Source organism: Pan troglodytes, chromosome 11, assembly GCF_028858775.2.
Source record: "Pan troglodytes isolate AG18354 chromosome 11, NHGRI_mPanTro3-v2.0_pri, whole genome shotgun sequence".
Lineage (NCBI taxonomy): Eukaryota > Metazoa > Chordata > Mammalia > Primates > Hominidae > Pan > Pan troglodytes.
Window position 1 is genome coordinate 41,098,006 of NC_072409.2, and position 10,143 is coordinate 41,108,148.

The following is a 10,143-nucleotide window of genomic DNA, read 5'->3' on the forward strand; positions in this document are numbered from 1 at the left end:
TATGTAAAACATGCACCGTTTGTTGGGAGGAAGAGAGTGAATACTGCTTGGCAATTATTATGAGGCAAAGGATATACAGTGGTTATCTTGGAAAAGCCTTGCAAAGTAAGCCAAGTACCTCTATTTGACACATAGAAAACCAGGCTAAGAGAAAGCATGTAATTTGTTCAAGATCACACAATTTGTAAAATGAGAAGCCCAGATTTCAATCCAGGTCTGCAAAGTTCACATTATTTGCAGTATGCAACACATTCACACACATCAAGGCAGCCCAGGACAAGACAGGGATTTGGGTCCAAGTTTTACTTCTGCTATTAAGCTGTTGCGTATCTCTCTAGAGAGAACATTTCTCTGCATTTTTTTCACCGGCACGATTGGAGAGCAGAGAGGTGTTGGTAGGAGGGTTAATGAACTAGATCTGTGGTTTTTGGTTTGGTTTGGTTTGGTTTGGATGGGCGGTTATCAGAATTCTTCTGGGCCAGGACTTGTTCTAATGTGGTTGTTTCCCTTCCCTGCTCTTAGAAATTATTTGAGAATGGTACCTTTAGCTATTAATGGAAATATACCTCTCAAGTGAATGGGAGCAGAAAGATATGACGGCTCCAAGCTCCCTCCTAGCAAGCTGAAGCTGAGAGTCTGACCCTGCTGAGGGGATGCTACTGAAAGTTGAGAGACAACTTACTCACGGATCCATGTTTCCCTCCCAGCTGGGTGCTCTGTACCCACTGGGTGCTCCTGGTTTGAGAGAAATGGGGATGTGTGTCCTGCATTACTTAAGCGGCCTGCCTGGGGCTCGTCTCCAGATTATAGAGACCTTCAAGAGAAGTTCGTGGTGTAAAATACTTGGGTTCAAATAGGGGAGCGCGGACATCCCTCGCTGGGGGCGGCGGCTGCGGCCTGTCGCGCCGGTAGCGGGAACCACTTCCTGGTCCGCATCTCCCGCCCGCGTCCACACCCCGCTGCTGCATTTCCCCCACGGCGCAGAGCTTCCGAGGCGGCAGGAGGCTCCGTCCGACTCCCGCGTGAACGCCCGGCCCGGAGCAGGGTCCCTTCAGAGATTTAAAACACAACGCTCTGGAACTCCAACTCCCCCGGCGCCCAGCCCGGTTCCCAGGCGTCGGGGCGGGGGCAATCCCCTGCGGCTGCAGGGAAGAGGCCCCGAGCCTGTTGGAGCCCCCGGCCCTGGCCGCGGTCCCACCGGTGACCCAGGTGCGCCGCGCCCGCCCGAAATCTCGTCCGACGTCGCCCGGCACCTGTCGCGCCCGGAGCCCGCAGGACCTGCACTCACCTCGTTCCGGGGGCCCACGGCCCGTCCCCGCGTCTCTGGGCCCAGTTCCTGCCGCCGTCTCCGCCAGGGGCCCCGCCGCGGCCGCCGCCCACTTTCGGTTTCCCCGTACCACCGGAGCCGCCCCGCGGCTTGGGAATCACCTCAAGCCCCCGCCCCGCCCTGCTCGGCCCCGCCCCGCTTCGCCCCGCCCCGCTTCGAGGGCAGCCTGGCCTCGGCTCTGCGCACGCGCGGGCGCTCCGGCCGCGTCGGCCCACGCCGGCGTCCGCGCGTGGGAAGGGAAACCGTCGCCACCTAGCGGTTTCTGCGCGTGCCCACGCACCGGCCGGCGGCGGAAGACGCCTGCGGGGCGGGTGCGGGAGCGCCTCCTGGTGGACAACGCAGGTACGCGCGGGCCGAGCGAGCCGGGACTCAGCAGGGGGCGAGGGCGGCTCCTTCTATGGGGCTCACCCTCCTTCCAAACAGTTCAACTCCTGCACATTATTTTCTTCAACATCTAGAGCAGTTACTTTTTATTGCCCTAGACACACACTCTGTCCGCCCATATCCTTCAGGCCTTTCTCAAGCATTACCCTTTCAATGACGGTGGACACAGTGTCTAACATGTCAACCTCCTTCCTTGACTTTCCCTATCCCCATTCTCAGCCTTATTTCTCCTTAGCACCTATCTAGCACACTATATGTATTTTACTTATGCTTTTATTGTCTGCTATCCTTCTAAAATTAAAGCTCTGTGAGCACAAGGATTTTTGTTTGGTTCCTTAACCTATTCCCAGAGCCTAGGATAGTGCCTAGCACACGATCAGCAATAAATATCTGTCAAATTTATTCATTCACTCTAAAGTTATTGAACACCTAATAAGTGAATACTTATTTATTCTGCACATTAATTCCACCAACACTTATTGGCACCTGCTTTGCATCCCTGCAGCCAACATTGAACACTTCTCTGCACCATTGGATATGCATTTACTGAGAACCTGCTGCTTATTCAACCGGTATTTTATTACAGCTTGACTGCCATGTATAAGACATACAATAAACTGAACGTTTAAAATGTACAGTTTGATAAATTATGCATTTACTGAGAAACTGCTGCTTATTCAACCGGTATTTTATGACAGCTTGACTGCCATGTATAAGACATACAATAAACTGAATGTTTAAAATGTACAGTTTGATAAATTTTGATATATATATATATATCACTGTGAGACCATCACTGCAATCAAAATCATGAACATATCCATCACCCAAAAAAGTTTTACTGTGATCCTTTGTAATTCTTATATCTTGTCCCTCCCTGTCCCTTGCCCCCTCAACTGCTCACCTGCTTTCTGTTGCTATAGATTAGTTTGCTTTTTCTAGAGTTATATGTAAAACTTTTATGTATGGAATCGTATGTACTATCCTTTGGGGGGCTGCCTGGCTTCTTTTATTTAGCAAATTATGTTCATCCATGTTGTTACATGTATCAATAGTTCATGTCTTTCTATTGCTGAATGGTATTGTAGGGATGTACCAAACCTACCACGCAACCCAGCAATTCTGCTCCTGGGTATTTACCCAGGAGAAATGAAAGCAGATGTCCACACAAAAACCTGTACAAGAGTGCTCATGGCAGTTGTGTTGGCCGTAGCCCCAAATGGAAAGAATACAAACATCCGTCAGAAGGTGAATGGACAATCAACTAATATATATTGAACACCTGCTGTTAAATAACAAATTTTCATGGATAAGCCTGTGCTTATAGAGCTTTTGATTCAGTGAAAAGATGCAGTAGGCAATACAAAGAAAAATTGGAAGTAAATCTGGAAAACCTGATATCCAGCACTCAGACACTTGGATGTTTCCCCAAAGGCGGTAGGGAATTGTTCAGAGTTTTTGAACAGGGCTTTTCTTTGAACACTGTTCTCTTTCATATCCTAGATCTGGTCCCTGACTAAGTTTGCCTAAATGTCTCTCTCTGGAATTTCTCTGCATCTCCTTTGCTCTATTTCAGTCTATTTTAGATGTCTTTCTGTTCTTTCCCTTCCAGTCTACTCCAAACATTGCAGTGGATTTTTAATAGACTTTGCTATGGTCTGAATGTTTCTGTCCCTACAAAATTCATGTTGAAACCTAATCCCCATTCTTGCGGTGTTGAGAGGTGGGACCTTTGAGAAGTCATGATGGCTTCGTCCTTGTGAATAGAATTAGTGCCCTTAGGGGCTTAAGGGAGCCTTCTGCCCCTTCCACTGTGTAAGGATTCAGCAAGAAGGTGCCATCTTTGAAGAGGAGAGCAAGTCCTCACAGGATGCCAAATCTGCTGGCACCTTGATCTTAGACTTCCAAACCTCCAGAACTGTAAGAAAAAAATTTCTATTATTTATAAATTATCCAGTCTAAGATATTTTGTTATAGCAGCAGGAATGGACCAAGACAGACCTAAAAGACAACCAGCCCCAATTTGCTCTCTGCAGTACTCACAACATCCTGTGGCTCCACATTTTAGAAGGGAAAGATGTAAAAAGCAGCTGCCAAAGGAAAGAGTGCTAGTAGTAGCAGGAAATAAAAAAAAAATTTCAGAGTCTAATATGTAGAATAAATCATAAAATAATGTGAGTTGAACCCAAGTTTGAGATCCTTTATCCTTGCAAAGATGTTCCATGTTTAGACTGCCCTATATGTAAAGAAAAATGAAGCTCTGCAGCTAGTTTTTTTTAAACCAGCTTTTTTGATAGTTGACATATAATACATATTTAAATGTACAGTGTGATGAGTTTTGACCAGCGTCTTTAATTGTGTACCTACCACCACAATCAACATATGGGATTAGTTCATAATTCCAAAACTTCTCCTGTGCCCCTTTACAGTTAATTCTCTCCCCATAGCTTTATCCACTGGCAGCTACTGATCTGATTTTTGTCATCATAGGTTTGCCTTTTCTAGCATATCATATAAGTGGAATCATGCAGGATGTCATCTTTTGTGTCTGGCTTCATCACTTAGCATGATGGTTTTGAAAGTCATCCATGTTGTTGCACATAGTGGTAGTCGGTTCCTTTTTAGTGCTGAATAGTAAGCCATTGCATGGCTCTATCACAATTTGTTTATTCATTCACATTTCATGCACATTTGTGTTGTTTCCAGTTTGGGCTGTTATAAATAAAGCTGTAATAACAGCCATATGCAGGTCTTTGTGTGGTGATGTGTTTTTTTGGCATAAAGACTTAAGTATAGAACATCTGGTTGTGGGATAGGTGTACGCTTAACGTTTTAAGAAACTGTCAAACTGTTTTCTAATGTGGCTGCGCCATTTTGTACTCCCACTTTTACTCTCTCCTTGGTAATGTGTAAGACTTCCAGTTGCTCTAAATCTTCTCCAATACTTGGTATTGCCTGTCTTTCTAATTTTAGCCATTCCAGTGGATGTATAGGAATAGCACACCGAGGTGTCAATTTGCATTTCCCCAGGACTAATGATGTTGAGCATCTCTTCATGTGTTTATTGGCCCTTCATATGTGTTCTTGGGTAAAGTGTCTGTTCTGCAGGTAGATTTTTGTCCAAGACATCAGGAGGTTCTCAGAATTGCCTGGGTATCTGACAGAGCAAGGGCAGATTAGAACGTTTTTTTTGTTTGTTTGTTTGTTTGTTTGTTTGTCTTTGTGAAGTGGTCCAAGACCCAGGGAGTTCAAGAATTCACCCCCATACCCTGGATATAATTGGATTTCAGGAGAATTAAGAGATAACAGAGATGGAACAGACTGGTTACTCCGTAGGCACAATGGTTCTTACCCTTTTGTGGGGAAGTCAGAATAGATGAAAGCAAATTTTGATGTATGATTTCAGAGAGGATATAGAGTCCTTAAAGCTCCACTGTGAACCCACGTTAAAAATTTCCTTAGAGGAAAGCATATATCCTGGGGCCAAATAGCAGAGTTTTTGAAATGAACAGGACTCAGATGGAAGGCATTCTTCCTCTGCAAATGCCCAAGCATATCTTTGGACAACAAGGGCAGTGGCCAGGAGCATCTAGATCTCTTTTAAGAGAGGCAGGCATAATTTCCCATCCTCAAGGGCTGTAGAGAGGTCCTTGGTACTCTGCTTAATGTGGTTTTTAGGGTAGGAAAGGTAGATGGAAGGGGAAATTAGTAAAAGCTGGCCACTAAGCAGAAGGCTGGCAGGTCATTGTGCCTGTCCAGAGACAAGAGAGAGGTTATCGTGGGAAGGGAGTGCAAATCAAGGCCCAAGTATGGGGAAGGAAGACAGCTTTGTTAGTAGCTTATCCTTGGCAGAGAAAGATGGACATATTTCCAGTGTGAAACCTCCATCCAAAGCCCTTCATGCATTTTGTCCACACCTGAGGAGCCTGTACATTTGGAGAGAGTCACATTGGATGCAAACACCAAAATGCCTGTACAAAGCAGGCAGGACCAATACTATTGGTTGAGTTGAATCTCTGTCCTTCCTCTTTTTCATCTCTCATCAGCAAGCACCATTTAGAATGAGGGTGAGACAGCAAGCATGGTCCAGGAACATGTCTGTAGTTCATTTTTTTTTCTTGTATGATAGTTCTTTTGGTCTTAGCAATACAGCCCAAGAACAAGACATTCCTCATCCTTTCTCTAAGAGCCTGTCAGACTTTACAGCCACCATAGGCAGCTTTGTCACTTGCAAAATTTAGAGCGACAACTTGATAGACCTCTAGGTGCTGTCATCTCACTTCCCTTCCTCTCTATATTGACTCCTAAAAGAAAGCAAAAACCAAAAACAAAACTTTCATATCTATCAGTTTATGACCCATCAAATGAACAGCAGGGACTTGGTAATAACATTATTCAATGTCTGGAGTAGTTCCTCTCTCAGGAAGCCTTCCTCGAATCCCCCACCTGACAATCATTGTTCCTTTAGCTGAGCTTCTAGAATGCTTTGTTCCTTAAATATATTTATAGCAGAGAACATAACAAGTGATTTTATATCTCATCTCCCTTGTGAACAACTTGAAAAGAGTTTACATTTTATTCATCTTTGGTTGCTGAGTTATTTGATTGCAAATAATTTTAACAATACCCCTATTTGAAACTAAACTACATCATGTTTGAAATTATGTATACAGATGGAACCCAGCCACATGAGTACTTTTTGCTTACATAAGGTCAGGAAAAATAGATCCACGACAAAAGGAATCTTTGGACAGATCTACTTTTGGTTAATCATTAACACCATAATCACTGCCTCTCCCATCAGCTTTAATTGCCTCATGAACAAATGCAGAGGAATTTCTAGACAACTGCATTTGTTTCAACTGAGTAAGGAGAAAAGACAAAACAAAACAAAACAAAAAACAAAAGGCAGAGATTGCCGGAGCCCTGCTAAAATCCAGGCCCCGGTAAAGCTAAGGATGTGCTGATCAAGCAAAACCCCCTAATCTGCCCACAAATCCCTCCAAGGTGAGTCAGCTGAAAGGGCCTAATCCCCAGAAGGGACTGATCACTAAAGCTTTAGAGGCCACACAGCCACAGCACACTGGAAAACAGGGGATAATGAAAGCTTAAAGGGATATTGTGTAGAGAAAGGTCATAGAACCAACAGAGGAGGGTCTTGGCTGTCTAAGAGGTCACCTTTGCCCTCTCCTGACTTGTAGGTCATTCATATAGCTCAGTCTTAGGACCCCAAAATAAGAATGATTCCAAGGATGTGGATATCGTTAAGAGTTAGCTGGCTTAGGGCCCCCGCTGTGGGGTGGGGTGTGGAGGTGAGGTAACTAATATTTTAAGCAAGGCAATCAACCACAATATGACTGATTTTGTAATAGTCAATAAACCAGATGGCACAAGAATTATACTGCAATAGCTGCTAGTGGTGAGGAATTGGGGAGGCAGTGAGGAGAAACTACATGGGTGCAGAGGAGGTGCTCAGTATAGGTGAGCTGACACTGAAAGAAGCAGACAGTATTCGAGAAGTGTGGGCTCCGATTAGAAGTGTACTATACAGGAAGAATCACTACCCCTTAGTTGCTTGCCCTGGATCATTTAGGACCTGACCTTTCGTTAAATTGGGAGGTTGCATAGAACTCCAGAGCCCTTTGGCTCTGGTTCTAGCCTTGGATTCCCTTATGTGGCAAAGTGAACACAGAAAGTAGTGAAAGAGGCTTCTCTTGGGGCTGTTTGGTCAATTTCTATTCATCAGTGGTTATCTATGGGAAATAACCACTCCCCATAGATACTCAACCACTCTTGAGACAGTGGGCTCTGCCCCAGTCCAAGCCCCCTGCCCCCAAGCCTGGGGCACGTTGTTTTGTACTTTTATGAGGTTATTTTTGGTTGTCAAAAAGATCAGGTGCACCTCCTGGCATTGAGTGGGTGGGGCTGGGATGCTTGTGGTACTTCCCCCATATCAGAGAAGTTCCCCTTGTCTCAACCAACATGTGGATGTCATGCCAGTCATCTATGTAGATGACAGACCTCGGCCTTATATATAAACACAAATAATTTTCCCCACAGTTTTACTATACAGTGAATTTTCCAATGCTATTTTTATCTGTGAATTTCACTTTAGGAAAGTAAATGAAGGGATTACAAAATATTTGTCATAAAACGGGGGTGCCAGGTCAGATAATACTGCTACTCGAAATCCCCCAACAGCCAACTCCACCCAGAGAGAAGCTGAGCAGGATATTCTTGTTTACACCAGTAGACATAGGGATACACAAATTTATCTTTACTAGATAAAATTACCTTACTTGCCCTAGTGCTCAGAGCAGTTGAGGAAGTTAGAATCATTCTTTTGGGGGGTCTTTCTGGAGTTTACTTAGCCCCAAATTGTATTTCCCCTACCATAAGTACAAGAGATAGTCTTCTTCATCTTCCTCCCAATTCTCCCTCATCGCCTCACACCGTCTTTTTCATTTAAAACTGGACTCCTCACTCTCAGCAGCAACTTCCTTAAAACTGGATTTTTATATTTATAATTAGAAAAGTATAGCACCTGGGGGCTAGCAGTTGGCTAAGGAGAGCTAGCAAGCTGCTGGCTGGAGTAAGACAGTGCAGGAAATTTCCTCTAACGATGTGGTTCTTAATCTGAGAGTGATATGGTGTGTCAGCACTAACATGGTATTTTCCTTCCTTTGTACACTACAGGTTGAACTATAAGCTCACTTGTAAATATCACGGTAATTATGGGAGCTTTATTTACAAAGCTGTGTGTGTGTGTGTGTGTGTGTGTGTGCATCCTTAGGAGTGGCGGCCCACATTCCTGGTGTGACTTGCTAGAGCTAGGGTAAGCAATAAGGACTTTGTCCTTCAAATATTAGGTTTTGTGTTCTGAGTGCTGATTTCTGCTTTTGATTGTTCAGGGGCCAGCACAGAGGCTGACAGCCATTGTTTCAACCTCCATGAGCTGAACCTCCAGGAAGCAGCTTCCTGGGGATTTAAAGAGACAATACTTGTGCTCCCACCCCCATGTCTTTTGGGAACCAGACATTTAAGGAAATCTTTGTCGGGTCACTGGTTGATTACAGAAATGATGGAACAGAAACTTTAGTGACCACAAACAACAATATATATCTTGCAAAAATAGTTTTAAAAAGTCATAAATAGATGACCCAGTCCTCATAAAGTACAAGAAATCTCTGAGGTATTGAAGAATTAGATATCCAGTTAGTGCAACATGGTATTTAAAATTTCTAGCTCTCAACAAACAATTACAAAACATGCAAAGAAAGAGGAAAACATGGTCCATTCACAGAAAAAAAGAAGTTTACAGAAATCTTTTCTAAGAAAGACCAGACATTGGAATTATTAGTCAATGGCATTAAGTCAACTGCCTTAAATATGTTTAATGAGATAAAGAAAACCATAAACCAAGAACTAAAAGGAATCAGTAGAATTATATATGAACAAAGAAAGAATATCAATTAATAAATAGAAATAAAAAAGAACTAAACTGAAATTCTGGAGGTGAAAACTGTAATAACTGAAATGAAAAATTAACTAGAGGCATTCAACAGCAGATTTGAGCAAGTGGAAAAAAGTGTCTATGAACTTGAAGACGGGGCAATTGAAATTATCCAGTCTGGGGAGCACAAAGACAAAAGAATAAGTAAAAGTGAACAGAGGCTAAGGGCCCTGTAGGACACCATCAAGTGAATCAAATTTACAATATGAGAGTTTCAGAAAGAGTAGAGAGAGTTGGGAAAGAAAGAACATCTGATGAAATAATGACTGGCAAATGTCCCAAATTCGATGAAAGAAATGAATCTACAGATCCGAGAAACTCAACAAACCTCCAAGGATAAACTCAACAAACTCCTAGGATAAACTCAAAGAGCTTCACCCCAAGACATATTATAATCAAAGTGTCAAAAGTCAGAGACAAAGAGAATCTTGAAAACAGAAAAAGAGAAATGATTAGTCACACACAAGGACTCCTCAATAAGATTAAGAGCTGCTTTCTCATCAGAAACCATGGAGACCAGCAGGCAGTGGAATGAAAAAGTGCTGAAAGAAAAAACTCAAAGAAGAATTCTCTCTCTGGCAAAACTATCTTTCAAAAATGAAGGATAAATTAAGACATTCACAGATAAAATCTGAGAACATTCACTGCCAGTAGACCTGCTCTCACAAGAAATGCTAATGGGAGTCCTTGGGGGCTGAAATGAGAGGACACTGGACAGCAAATTGAAGCCATATGAATAAATAAAGATCTCTAGTAAAGATAACTGCATAGATTAATATAAAAACAGTATTGTTGCATTTTTAGTTTGTAACTATTTCCTATGCAGTTCAAAAGACAAATACATGAAAAGTAATTATAAATCTTTTAACGGGCATACATGTAAAATGTGTAATTTATGGCCAGGCACAGTGGCTCATGC

At 43.2% G+C, this 10,143-nt stretch overlaps 1 protein-coding gene across 2 annotated transcripts in view; it reads right to left on the reverse strand.

The window, feature by feature from the left end:
* The window catches only part of TDRD7 (tudor domain containing 7), an 84,004-nt gene extending 82,526 nt beyond the window's left edge, over positions 1–1,478 (reverse strand). The window contains exon 1 of one of the 2 annotated variants that reach the window (XM_520135.7): positions 1,289–1,478. The gene's annotated coding sequence lies outside the window, so the exon portion shown is untranslated. The remainder of the gene's footprint in view (positions 1–1,288) is intronic. The other variant, XM_003312194.5, reaches the window with a different exon arrangement.
* Positions 1,479–10,143: the final 8,665 nt, after the last annotated feature.